Raw genomic sequence first — 12389 nt, 5'->3', positions numbered from 1 at the left:
TTCTTTTCTGTGGGACAAAAGTGAACTTTAAGTCATGCCAACCTGTCTACAGAATGTGTTGACTGTCTAAAGGATTCGAGTTGTTATGGAACAGATAGGGAAAACAAAAAAGACATTGACGCACTAACCAGAGAGATAAGAAAGGGATAAAGTCAAACGAAGAGAGTGTTTTGGTAGCCATTATTCCATGCTGTCGGGCGCGCCCGGGGGGAAAACTTTCTGTGTGCTAGACAACTCAACCCAACCATTGTACCATTTGATTATGAGTAAAATAAAACTCTTGTGTTAAATCTACTTTGGTTCTCATTGACAACCTGGACTTTCCACTACACTATACAGTAGGTTGAAGTACAAAACCCAAAACCAGTGAAGTTGGCACGTTGTGTAAATCGTGAATAAAGACAGAACACAATGATTTGCAAATCCTTTTCAACTTATATTCAATTGAACTGCAAAGACAAGATATTTAATGTTCGAACTGAGAAACTTCATTTATTTTTGCAAATAATCATTAACTTAGAATTTATTGGCAGCAACACATTGCAAAAAAGTTGGCACAGGGGCATTTTTACCACTGTGTTACATGGCCTTTCCTTTTAACAACACTCAGTAAACGTTTAGGAACTGAGGAGACCAATTTTTGAAGCTTTTCAGGTGGAATTCTTTCCCATTCTTGCTTGATGTACAGCTTAAGTTGTTCAACAGTCCGGGGTCTCTGTTGTAGTATTTTAGGCTTCATAATGCGCCACACATTTTTAATGGGAGTCAGGTTTGGACTACAGGTAGGCCAGTCTAGTACCCGCACTCTTTTACTACGAAGCCACGCTGTTGTAACACGTGCAGAATGTGGCTTGGCATTGTCTTGCTGAAATAAGCAGGGGCGTGAAAAAAAAACCTTGCTTGGATGGCAACATATGTTGCTCCAAAACCTGTATGTACAAACCCCATTTCCATATGAGTTGGGAAATTGTTTTAGATGTAAATATAAACGGAATACAATGATTTTCAAATCCTTTTCAACCCATATTCAATTGAATGCACTACAAAGACAAGATATTTGATGTTCAAACTCATAAACTTAATTTTTTTTTTGCAAATAATAATTGACTTAGAATTTCATGGCTGCAACACGTGCCAAAGTAGTTGGGAAAGGGCATGTTCACCACTGTGTTACATGGCCTTTAAGTTGTTCAACAGTCCGGGGGTCTCCGTTGTGGTATTTTAGGCTTCATAATGCGCCACACATTTTCAATGGGAGACAGGTCTGGACTACAGGCAGGCCAGTCTAGTACCCGCACTCTTTTACTATGAAGCCACGTTGATGTAACACGTGGCTTGGCATTGTCTTGCTGAAATAAGCAGGGGCGTCCATGGTAACGTTGCTTGGATGGCAACATATGTTGCTCCAAAACCTGTATGTACCTTTCAGCATTAATGGCGCCTTCACAGATGTGTAAGTTACCCATGCCTTGGGCACTAATACACCCCCATACCATCACAGATGCTGGCTTTTCAACTTTGCGCCTATAACAATCCGGATGGTTCTTTTCCTCTTTGGTCTTTGGACACGACGTCCACAGTTTCCAAAAACAATTTGAAATGTGGACTCGTCAGACCACAGACCACTTTTCCACTTTGTATCAGTCAATCTTAGATGAGCTCAGGCCCAGCGAAGCCGACGGCGTTTATGGGTGTTGTTGATAAACGGTTTTCGCCTTGCATAGGAGAGTTTTCACTTGCACTTACAGATTTAGCGACCAACTGTAGTTACTGACAGTGGGTTTCTGAAGTGTTCCTGAGCTCATGTGGTGATATCCTTTACACACTGATGTCGCTTGTTGATGCAGTACAGCCTGAGGGATCGAAGGTCACGGGCTTAGCTGCTTGCGTGCAGTGATTTCTCCAGATTCTCTGAACCCTTTGATGATATTACGGACCGTAGATGGTGAAATCCCTAAATTCCTTGCAATAGCTGGTTGAGAAAGGTTTTTCTTAAACTGTTCAACAATTCGCTCACGCATTTGTTGACAAAGTGATGACCCTCGCCCCATCCTTGTTTGTGAATGACTGAGCATTTCATGGAATCTACTTTTATACCCAATCATGGCACCCACCTGTTCCCAATTTGCCTGTTCACCTGTGGGATGTTCCAAATAAGTGTTTGATGAGCATTCCTCAGCTTTATCAGTATTTATTGCCACCTTTCCCAACTTCTTTGTCACGTGTTGTTGGCATCAAATTCTAAAGTTAATGATTATTTGCAAAAAAAAAAAAAGTTTATCAGTTTGAACGTCAAATATGTTGTCTTTGTAGCATATTCAACTGAATATGGGTTGAAAATGATTTGCAAATCATTGTATTCCGTTTATATTTACACCTAACACAATTTCTCAACTCATATGGAAAGGGGTTGTACCTTTCAGCATTAATGGTGCCTTCACAGATGTGTAAGTTACCCATGCCTTGGGCACTAATACACCCCCATACCATCACAGATGCAGGCTTTTGAACTTTGCGCCTATAACAATCCGGATGGTTCTTTTCCTCTTTGGTCCGGAGGACATGACGTCCACAGTTTCCAAAATAAATTTGAGATGTGGACTTGTCAGACCACAGAACACTTTTCCACTTTGCATCAGTCCATCTTAGGAGGTGGGGATGGACTCGATGATGGCTGACTAAAACTGCACCAACATCTCGGTCGGCACCTTAAATTTCCTCAGCTGCTGCCGGAAATACATCCTCTGCTGGGCCTTCTTGATGAGGGAGCTGATGGTCGGCTCCCACTTGAGGTCCTGGGTGATGGTAGTGCCCAAGAAACGGAAGGAGTCCACAATGGAAACGAGGGTGGGAGAGTCAATCAGGGTGAGGGGGGATAGTGGGGCTGTGACTTTCCTGAAGTCCATGATCATCTCCACTGTTTTCTGGGCGTTCAGCTCCAGGTTGTTGAGGCTGCACCAGGACGCCAGCCGGTCCACCTCTCTCCTGTAGGCGGACTCGTCGCCATCCGAGATGAGCCCAATGAGGGTAGTGTCGTCCGCAAACTTAAACAGCTTTACGGACTGCTGACTGGAGGTGCAGCAGTTTGTATACAGGGAGAAGAGCCAGGGGGAAAGTACACAGCCCTGAGTAGTACTAGTGTTCGTGGTTCGACTGTCTGAGACAATCTTCCCCAGCCGCACGTGCTGTCTTCGGACTGTCAGGAAGTCATTAATCCAACTGCAGAGGGAGTCGTGCAACAGGATCCTGGCGTTGGTTCCTGGGGAGTCCAGATGCTCCAGGATGAAGTGGAGGGCCAGGTTCACTGCATCATCCACAGACCTGTTGGCTCTGTAGGCGAACTGCAGTGGGACCAGGAGGGGGGGCGGGGGGGGGGGGGGGGGGGGCGGTGATGTCCTTGAGGTGGGGCAGGACCAAGCGCTCAAAGGACTTCATGACCACAGAGGTCAGCGCCACTGGCCTGTAGTCATTAAGTCCTGTGATCTGTGGTTTCTTGGGGACAGGGACAATGGCGGAGGTCTTGAAGAAGGACGGCACGCGGCATAGCTCCAGAGAGGTGTTAAACATGTCAGTGAAGACAGGAGCCAGGTGATCCGCGCAGTGTCTGAGGGTGGAGGGGGAGACACCATCCGGCCTGGGGGCCTTCAGCGTGTTCAGCTTCAATAACTGCCGGCGTACATCCTCCTCTCGGATGGAGAAGGCCTTTGATGAAGTCCTGTAATGTTCTTGGATTCCTTTGATGTCCTTGGAGTCCTCTAATGTCCTTGGAGTCCTTTAATGTGGCGAAGTTGGTAGAGTGGCCGTGCCAGCAATCGGAGGGTTGCTGGTTACTGGGGTTCAATCCCCACCTTCTACCATCCTAGTCACGTCCGTTGTGTCCTTGGGCAAGACACTTCACCCTTGCTCCTGATGGCTGCTGGTTAGCGCCTTGCATGGCAGCTCCCGCCATCAGTGTGTGAATGTGTGTGTGAATGGGTGAATGTGGAAATACTGTCAAAAGCGCTTTGAGTACCTTGAAGGTAGAAAAGCGCTATACAAGTATAACCCATTTATCATTTATAATGTCCTTGGAGTCCTTTAATGAAGTGCTGGCATTGGTGGGGAGGGTGATGATGGGGGGAGCAGAGTTTTGATGAGCTGAAGGCCGTTTGTGACGACAGTAATGTGTGTTGAGGCTCTGAGCGAGAATGACCGGACTCTCGCTCAGGGCCTGGGGGGCTTTGGGCTTATAGTTCGAAAGGGCCCTTAGCCCTCTCCCCACGGCCGCAGAATCATTGGAGCTGAACTGTTCCTATATAGACGGTTAGAGTACACAGATTTAGCTTTCTCCACTTCCCTGTTGAAGTGGTACTTCGCTTCTCTGTAGGTACTCCGGTCCCCACTCCTCCACGCAGCCTCCTTCTTCTTGCGCAGCTGTCGGAGCTTGGGTGTGAACTAGGGCTTGTCGTTGTTATAACAAGCCCTACTGCGCGTTGGAATGATTCGCGCCTCATTGAACTAAATGTATGAGGTCAGTGTCCGTATACTCGTCCAGATTGTCGTGGCCGCTCAATTGCCTCCCAGTCTGTCGTCTCCAAACATGCGCGCACTCCCCCACAGCCTCAGCGGTGTACTTCTTAATGGTCTTCATAACAGGTTTAGCCAGTTTCAGTCTCCGTCTGTATGAAGAGATTAAGTGCACTATCACGTGATCTGATAGTCCGATAGCAGCGCGCGGGACTGCATGGTATGCCTTACTTATTGTAGTGTAGTAGTGATCCAAAGTGTTCTCCTCTCTGGTCGGGCATTTATTAAACTGCCTATACTTGGGTAATTCCTGGCTCAAATTTCCCTTGTTAAAGTCACCAAGTACGATAACAAGTAGGGTTGGGTATCGTTTGAATTCGAACGATTCCGATTCTGTTTCGATTCCGATTCCTGGCGATCCTCGGTTCCGATTCTTTTGAGAGGCAGGGTCAAAAAAAAGTTTAGGATATTTTAAATGAGCTAGCTAACCTACAGTCTTTCTGAATGAAATAGTCTGACATTCTCCATCAATTTTAATTCTATTAACTTTTTATGAACTTTACTATAAATTCCTCACAGGGCTGTTTTCAACTAGAATATAAATATCAAATCTATGAACTTGAATATAAATATTATAAATTATGAATACATTTTCCCAGGGGTACACTTTTCTCAAGAGAGCTTTATTTTTGAAAACCTCATGAAAACACATTTACACACACCAGTGTATGATGCTGCAGGTACTTAAAAATGTTACCGTGCTCCCACTGATGGGCTAACCTGGTGCAGAAAAGCAAATAAACAATAAGAAACAACTTGCAAAACCCAGTTCCAGATTAGCAGCAGGTACAGTATAAAATCAGAGACAGTTCTTGTTTAGGAAAATGACCATATCCGCCTTCTCAGGCAGGATGCGTGAGCGTTCTGGACAGATAGTGTCTCCTGCTGTGGAAAATACACGTTCGCTGGGTGTGGAAGAAGCTTGAACGCATAAATAGGAGAAAGCGCGATCTGACAACAAAGGATAAGTCTTTTGTTGGTTCCACCGGACCACCACCATGCAGCAGGGTCGTCAGACATAAGTATCGGTGGAACGTCCTGGTACATCTGCAGCTCTCTCTCCACTCCTTTCTTGATGGACATGGAGCTCTGTTATTTCGCGGTTATTTCTTTTTTTTTTGGTAAAGTAAAGCCACACTTTCGACCGCCGACGCCCGCTATCCATGCTTGAGCTTGACTGACTCGCTCGGCTATGCTAACACTTCCGGGGGTGGGCGCTTCTTCGTTGGTGCTCAGCGGCTTCTTCTTCCGGTTCGGCGGACATTTTTTTATTTATTTTTTCCGGTCGGCGGACTGGGTATCGAAAATAGGAATCGAAATTTAAACCTTTGAACGATACCGGGAGAATCGGAAAGTTAGTCCCGGTTCCAATCGATACTCGATACCCAACCCTAATAACAAGAGAGTCCGGACAAGACCTGTTCCACATGTAATATCTGGCCTGCAAGCGTGCGCTAAGCGTCATGCACGTCCGCGCTGGGCGGTATATAGGCAGCCACCAGTATGAATGAAATGATCTCATGCGGTGAGTAAAACGGTTTACAGTGAATGAAAATATATTCCAGAGCAGGAGAGAAGTGTTGGGTTATCACCGTCACGTCTGTACACCAGTTACTGTTGATGAAGAAGCAGACTCCACCGCCTCTTGCTTTGCTGGAGAGTCCCGGGTCTCGGTCTGCGCGGAGAAGATTCTGTCAACGAAGATTTGCGTCAGCCTGCGTCACACATTTCTTTTAGCACGGCGTGGTGCCAGGCAGGTGGCTGTTGCAAACAAAGCAAATACCTGTGCAAGCAGATATTCTCAAACATGAACAACATCAGTGTCCTGGGTATGACGTTAAACTACATCCAGGCATGAGATGGGAGGTTGTGTGTGGGGTTAGTGAGTCCCAACTAACGTCTATAAAATGCACACAAAGAACCGTTTGCACCTTCTCTTGTGACTGGCGGGCGGTCAGCGCCATAAAGCTGAGCGGGTCCCTGGGTAATTGGGGCGTGGACAACCAACAGGACAGACTAAGTTCAACAGCCCAGTAAGGCAATTAGTCTAGGAGAAGGATCTCTGATATAAAATACCCCTTCCAACCCGCACCAAGCCAGCGTGGAAGGTGTAGGCTAATAACCAGCATGAAGAGTACGCCAAGAGATCGTTCACTATGGCAGAAACATGCTGAGGCTTTCGTCCAGCAGTGGACTGACAACGGCTGATGATGATGAACAACATTAAATCCAAATACCGCACCCGCCTCACAGATAAGAGCTTGCAGTATAGCTAATATAGGGTTGTCAGACCCTATAAGACCCATTATAACAGTGGTTCTTAACCTTGTTGGAGGTACCGAACCCCACCAGTTTCATATGCGCATTCACCGAACCTTTCTTTAGTGAAAAATACATATATATATATATTTTTTTTTTCAAATTCAAGGCAAAGTTATATGTTTTTTTACTGGTGTACAAAATTAACCGTGCATGAACATTACCTTGTTCAAAGAACAAAACCAACACAGTGCATGAACTCACAACAAATTACACACCTGCAAATCAGTGTGACTTCTGCTGTTGCCTTTGAGAGACCAGTTCAGATATACATGGCTTCACCTTGGCAAGTGCCACTCTCATGTAATTTTAAATTATAAATGATAAAATAAAATAATTTATTTATTTTCATAGCAAAGTCTGTTCTTTTTCTTTGTTTTCCACCTAGACATACAATACTAGTACACAGCTCATGAAAAACAATATTTTTTGTTATTGTCATTGTAAGTGGGCCAAAACACTTATATAAGAAAATAATCTCATGGAAATGACAGCTGTCATTTGATTATAATAATAAACCATTTAATTTGTTATTTAGTCAGGTTTGGGACAGATGTGCTCACATGTGCTCCCCTGAATTCTCAAGGAGTTTTTGCGTCTGCTCACGCATATGGAAAATTAGAGGGAACATTGTTTGACGGTATCCATAATACGCCGATAGGGAGAAGTTTTTATTTACACAATGAGTCGGGTGTGTCTTGACCTCCGCGGCGGAGGCTCCGCCGAACCCCTGAAGCCAACTCACCGAACCCCTAGGGTTCGATGGAACCAAGGTTAAGAACCACTGCCTTATAAGACTTATATAGGGCTTTTAATTTTTTGCGGCTCATGACAGATTTTTTTGTTGTATTTTTGGTCCAGTATGGTTCTTTGACATTTTGGGTTGCCGACCCCTGAACTAGAGGGTGTCCCTAAAGTCTGGATACATATATATAAAATATATATATATATATATATATATATATATATATATATATATATATATATATATATATATATATATATATATATATATATATATATATATATATATATATAGTATAAAAATACCCAGAGGTGGTGTGGCACAGATGGTGGAGCAGCAGTTTGAGGGTTCCAGGTTTGATTCCAACTTCCGCCATTCTAGTCACAACCTTTGTGTGGTAGCTTCACCCTTGCATGGTAGCTTTTGCCTTCAGTATGTGAATGTGTTTGTGCATGGGTGAATGTGATGTATAATGTAAAGCGCTTTGGGTATCATTGCAGGTATAGTAACACGCTATATAAATACAGGCCATTTAAACATACCCTCCAATCAGTGACGTGCAGTCACTGGAGGCAGGTGAGGCGGGGCCTCACGTGCCATCATGGAAAGAAAAAAAATGTAAAAAGAAAAAAAATTTATTAAATTGTTATATGTATCCAGTGATTATACTATAAAGTTATTTTCCATTTAACTTCACCAGTTCTAGATTATTTTTATTCAAAATCGCTGAATTTTCCCATTTGCCGTTCAAATACTGAGAAGAGACTTGGTGTGATCAGCAGCCAGTTGAGGCACGTCACTGAGTTGTGCCTCAACATGGATTGCGGACTCGGCTAACTGCTGGCCTGCTGTGCAGTGAGACCGTATTGCTATATGAACTATATTATACATTTCCATAGTTTAGTTAGCTGAGGTATATAATGTACAGTGTATTTTGTCAACACCTGTATGTGTGTAACGTATTTCTTGTGCTGAACAATCATAAAACTGCTGCGAAGACGCACTGGCTGAGGCTCGCAGTAATCCCGCCTCCTTGTGCCGGTTAATGCCCCCCCCGCCGTAGAATGCACCCCCTGACGGGAGTGTTATATCGACTAAAGCCCACACTTAAACTTTCCACGTGCAAGATTGAATCTATTTAATAAAGTTATTTAATAAGAAGCCAAAAAGTGCAAAAACAATAATGTTCGTGTTGGAGGAGTTGTGAATGACTGCAGGGCCACAACATTAGGTACACCTGCAGACTGCAGCATGGATTTCATATTTCAGTCATTCACAACTCCTCCAACACGAACATTATTGTTTTTGCACTTTTTGGCTTCTTATTAAATAACTTTTTTAAATAGATTCAATCTTGCACGTGGAAAGTTTAAGTGTGGGCTTTAGTTGATATAACACTCCCGTCAGGGGGTGCATTAATCCAGCACAACAGTGGCGCATGGACTTCATTTATAAGTAAAGGTAAGACCATAATAACGTTTTTTTTAATTAAATGTGCTTTTTTGAGTGCTACAGTTTGTATGTGTAAAGTTAAAGTTAAGTTAAAGTACCAATGATTGTCACACACACACTAGGTGTGGTGAAATTTGTCCTCTGCATTTGACCCATCCCTTGATCACCCCCTGGGAGGTGAGGGGAGCAGTGGGCAGCAGCGGCGCCGCTCCCGGGAATAATTTTTGGTGATTTAACCCCCAATTCCAACACTTGATGCTGAGTGCCAAGCAGGGAAGAATGCTGGTATGAGCTTTTAAACATAACCCGTTAACTGCTGCCAATCAAATGGTGAATAAGATACTCTTTAGGGTTCATATGTTTGTAAATCTGACTGTGATGAAGTCAGTGCCTCACCAGCCATGAACCTCACCGCACGTCACTGCCTCCAATTATTTGTTACTTTGCGTGATTTTGAAAATGTTTAATTATTTTTCAAATGTTTATTGTATATTTTGATGTATTCATTGTTTTTGTTTAATGTATGCAATGTTGTATATGATATGTACATTATCTGTTTACACTTTAGGGGCTCCCTGTAGAGCAGGGCTCTCAAACTCATTTTAGCTAAGGGCCGAGAGAGGGAGACTCTGGCTGAAGCTTGGCCACAGGAAGTATTCACTTCACATTTTAACCAGGTGACTAAATTTGTTAACTACCAGCCTGAGCTAGGGTAAGCCTTAAGTCATCAAAGGTAAAATGTGTACATTTTGACAATATTCAGTCGACCAGAAGATGGTCAGAGACACTTAATTACACTTGTTTAACGGTTGTTGCTCTTTTGTTTGTTTCGCTGTAATTTTTGTGTTTTTACCATTATTGCAGTTAATTTCTAGTAGGTTTTCAGATTGCCATAATATATTTAACTATAAAAAGGTGTGAGGGGCCCAAATTAAACAATGAAAATATGGGCCTGTGGGCCACCCGTTTGAGTGGAGACCCTGTCCCCTGCTGTAGAGTGTATATTAAATAATTATATTGAAGCCATTTACCTATTATTTCACAAACAATTTATACATTTCCAAGTCTTGTTATAATTTATTTTCTGACATTTATATTTCTTTAAATTAATTGTATTTTGAATTATTTCATGGTATTTTTACTTTACTGGCATAACAGAAGTATAGCTTATTGTATGTATTTTAATGTTTTGTATTTTGTGCATTGTAATTTGATAGGAACTGATCAGATAGGAACCAATGTTTTGGTCTAACATGTGAGCTTCAGAAAAGCAACAAAGTAAAAGACGTTTAAGTATAAATCCAATAGAATGTGACATAAAATCAATCCATCCGTCAAAGTCAGCCTTTAAGGAAGTGGAGGGCGAGATTAACAATCTGATTGGTTGAACCACAATATCAGATGTGCCCCAACAAACGAGGACTCATGTTAGTCTTGATCCACTGACACAACTAAAGTTTGAATTAAATCATCTGAGGGTGTCTCTTGATTTATTTGTTTTCCATATATTGTTTCCCGGTAAAAGTTAGAGATGCTACCTCAGTAGAAGCATTTAAGTCTCATCTTAAAACTCATTTGTATACTCTAGCCTTTAAATAGATTCCCTTTTTAGACCAGTTGATCTGCCGTTTCTTTTCTTTTCTTTTCTACTCTGCTCCGGGGTGGACCGCTAGCCTGTCCATCGGATGGGGACATCTCTACGCTGCTGACCCGTCTCCGCTCGGGATGGTTCCCGCTGGCCCCACCATGGACTGGACTTTCGCTGATGTGTTGGACTTTCACAGTATTATGTCAGACCCACTCGACACCGAGGATGTCGTTGTGGCTTGTACAGCCCTTTGAGACACTTGTGATTTAGGGCTATATAAATAAACATTGATTGATTGATTGATATGAGTTGGGAAATTGTGTTAGATGTAAATATAAACGGAATACAATGATTTGCAAATCATTTTCAACCCATATTCAGTTGAATATGCTACAAAGACAACATATTTGATGTTCAAACTGATAAAAAAAATTGTTTTTGCAAATAATCATTAACTTTAGAATTTGATGCCAGCAACACGTGACAAAGAAGTTGGGAAAGGTGGCAATAAATACTGATAAAGTTGAGGAATGCTCATTAAACACTTATTTGGAACATCCCACAGGTGAACAGGCAAATTGGGAACAGGTGGGTGCCATGATTGGGTATAAAAGTAGATTCCATGAAATGCTCAGTCATTCACAAACAAGGATGGGGCGAGGGTCACCACTTTGTCAACAAATGCGTGAGCGAATTGTTGAACAGTTTAAGAAAAACCTTTCTCAACCAGCTATTGCAAGGAATTTAGGGATTTCACCATCTACGGTCCGTAATATCATCAAAGGGTTCAGAGAATCTGGAGAAATCACTGCACGCAAGCAGCTAAGCCTGTGACCTTCGATCCCTCAGGCTGTACTGCATCAACAAGCGACATCAGCGTGTAAAGGATATTACCACATGGGCTCAGGAACACTTCAGAAACCCACTGTCAGTAACTACAGTTAGTTGCTACATCTATAAGTGCAAGTGAAAACTCTCCTATGCAAGGCAAAAACCGTTTATCAACAACACCCATAAACGCAGTCGGCTTCGCTGGGCCCGAGCTCATCTAAGATGGACTGATACAAAGTGGAAAAATGTTCTGTGGTCTGACGAGTCCACATTTTAAATTATTTTTGGAAACTGTGGACGTCATGTCTTCCGGACCAAAGAGGAAAAGAACCATCCGGATTGTTATAGGCGCAAGTTGAAAAGCCAGCATCTGTGATGGTATGGGGGTGTATTAGTGCCCAAGACATGGGTAACTTACACATCTGTGAAGGCGCCATTAATGCTGAAAGGTACATACAGGTTTTGGAGCAACATATGTTGCCATCCAAGCAACGTTACCATGGACGCCCAGCTTATTTCAGCAAGACAATGCCAAGTCATGTGTTACATCAACGTGGCTTCATAGTAAAAGAGTGCGGGTACTAGACTGGCCTGCCTGTTGTCCAGACCTGTCTCCCATTGAAAATGTGTGGCACATTATGAAGCCTAAAATACCACAACGGAGACCCCCGGACTGTTGAACAACTTAAGCAAGAATGGGAAAGAATTCCACCTGAGAAGCTTAAAAAATGTGTCTCCTCAGTTCCCAAACGTTTACTGAGTGTTGTTAAAAGGAAAGGCCATGTAACACAGTGGTGAACATGCCCTTTCCCAACTACTTTGGCATGTGTTGCAGCCATGAAATTCTAAGTTAATTATTATTTGCAAAAAAAAAAAAAAGTTTATGAG

Source organism: Entelurus aequoreus, linkage group LG21 (genome assembly GCF_033978785.1).
Source record: "Entelurus aequoreus isolate RoL-2023_Sb linkage group LG21, RoL_Eaeq_v1.1, whole genome shotgun sequence".
Classification (NCBI taxonomy): domain Eukaryota; kingdom Metazoa; phylum Chordata; class Actinopteri; order Syngnathiformes; family Syngnathidae; genus Entelurus; species Entelurus aequoreus.
Note: the sequence above shows the minus strand (reverse complement) of the source record.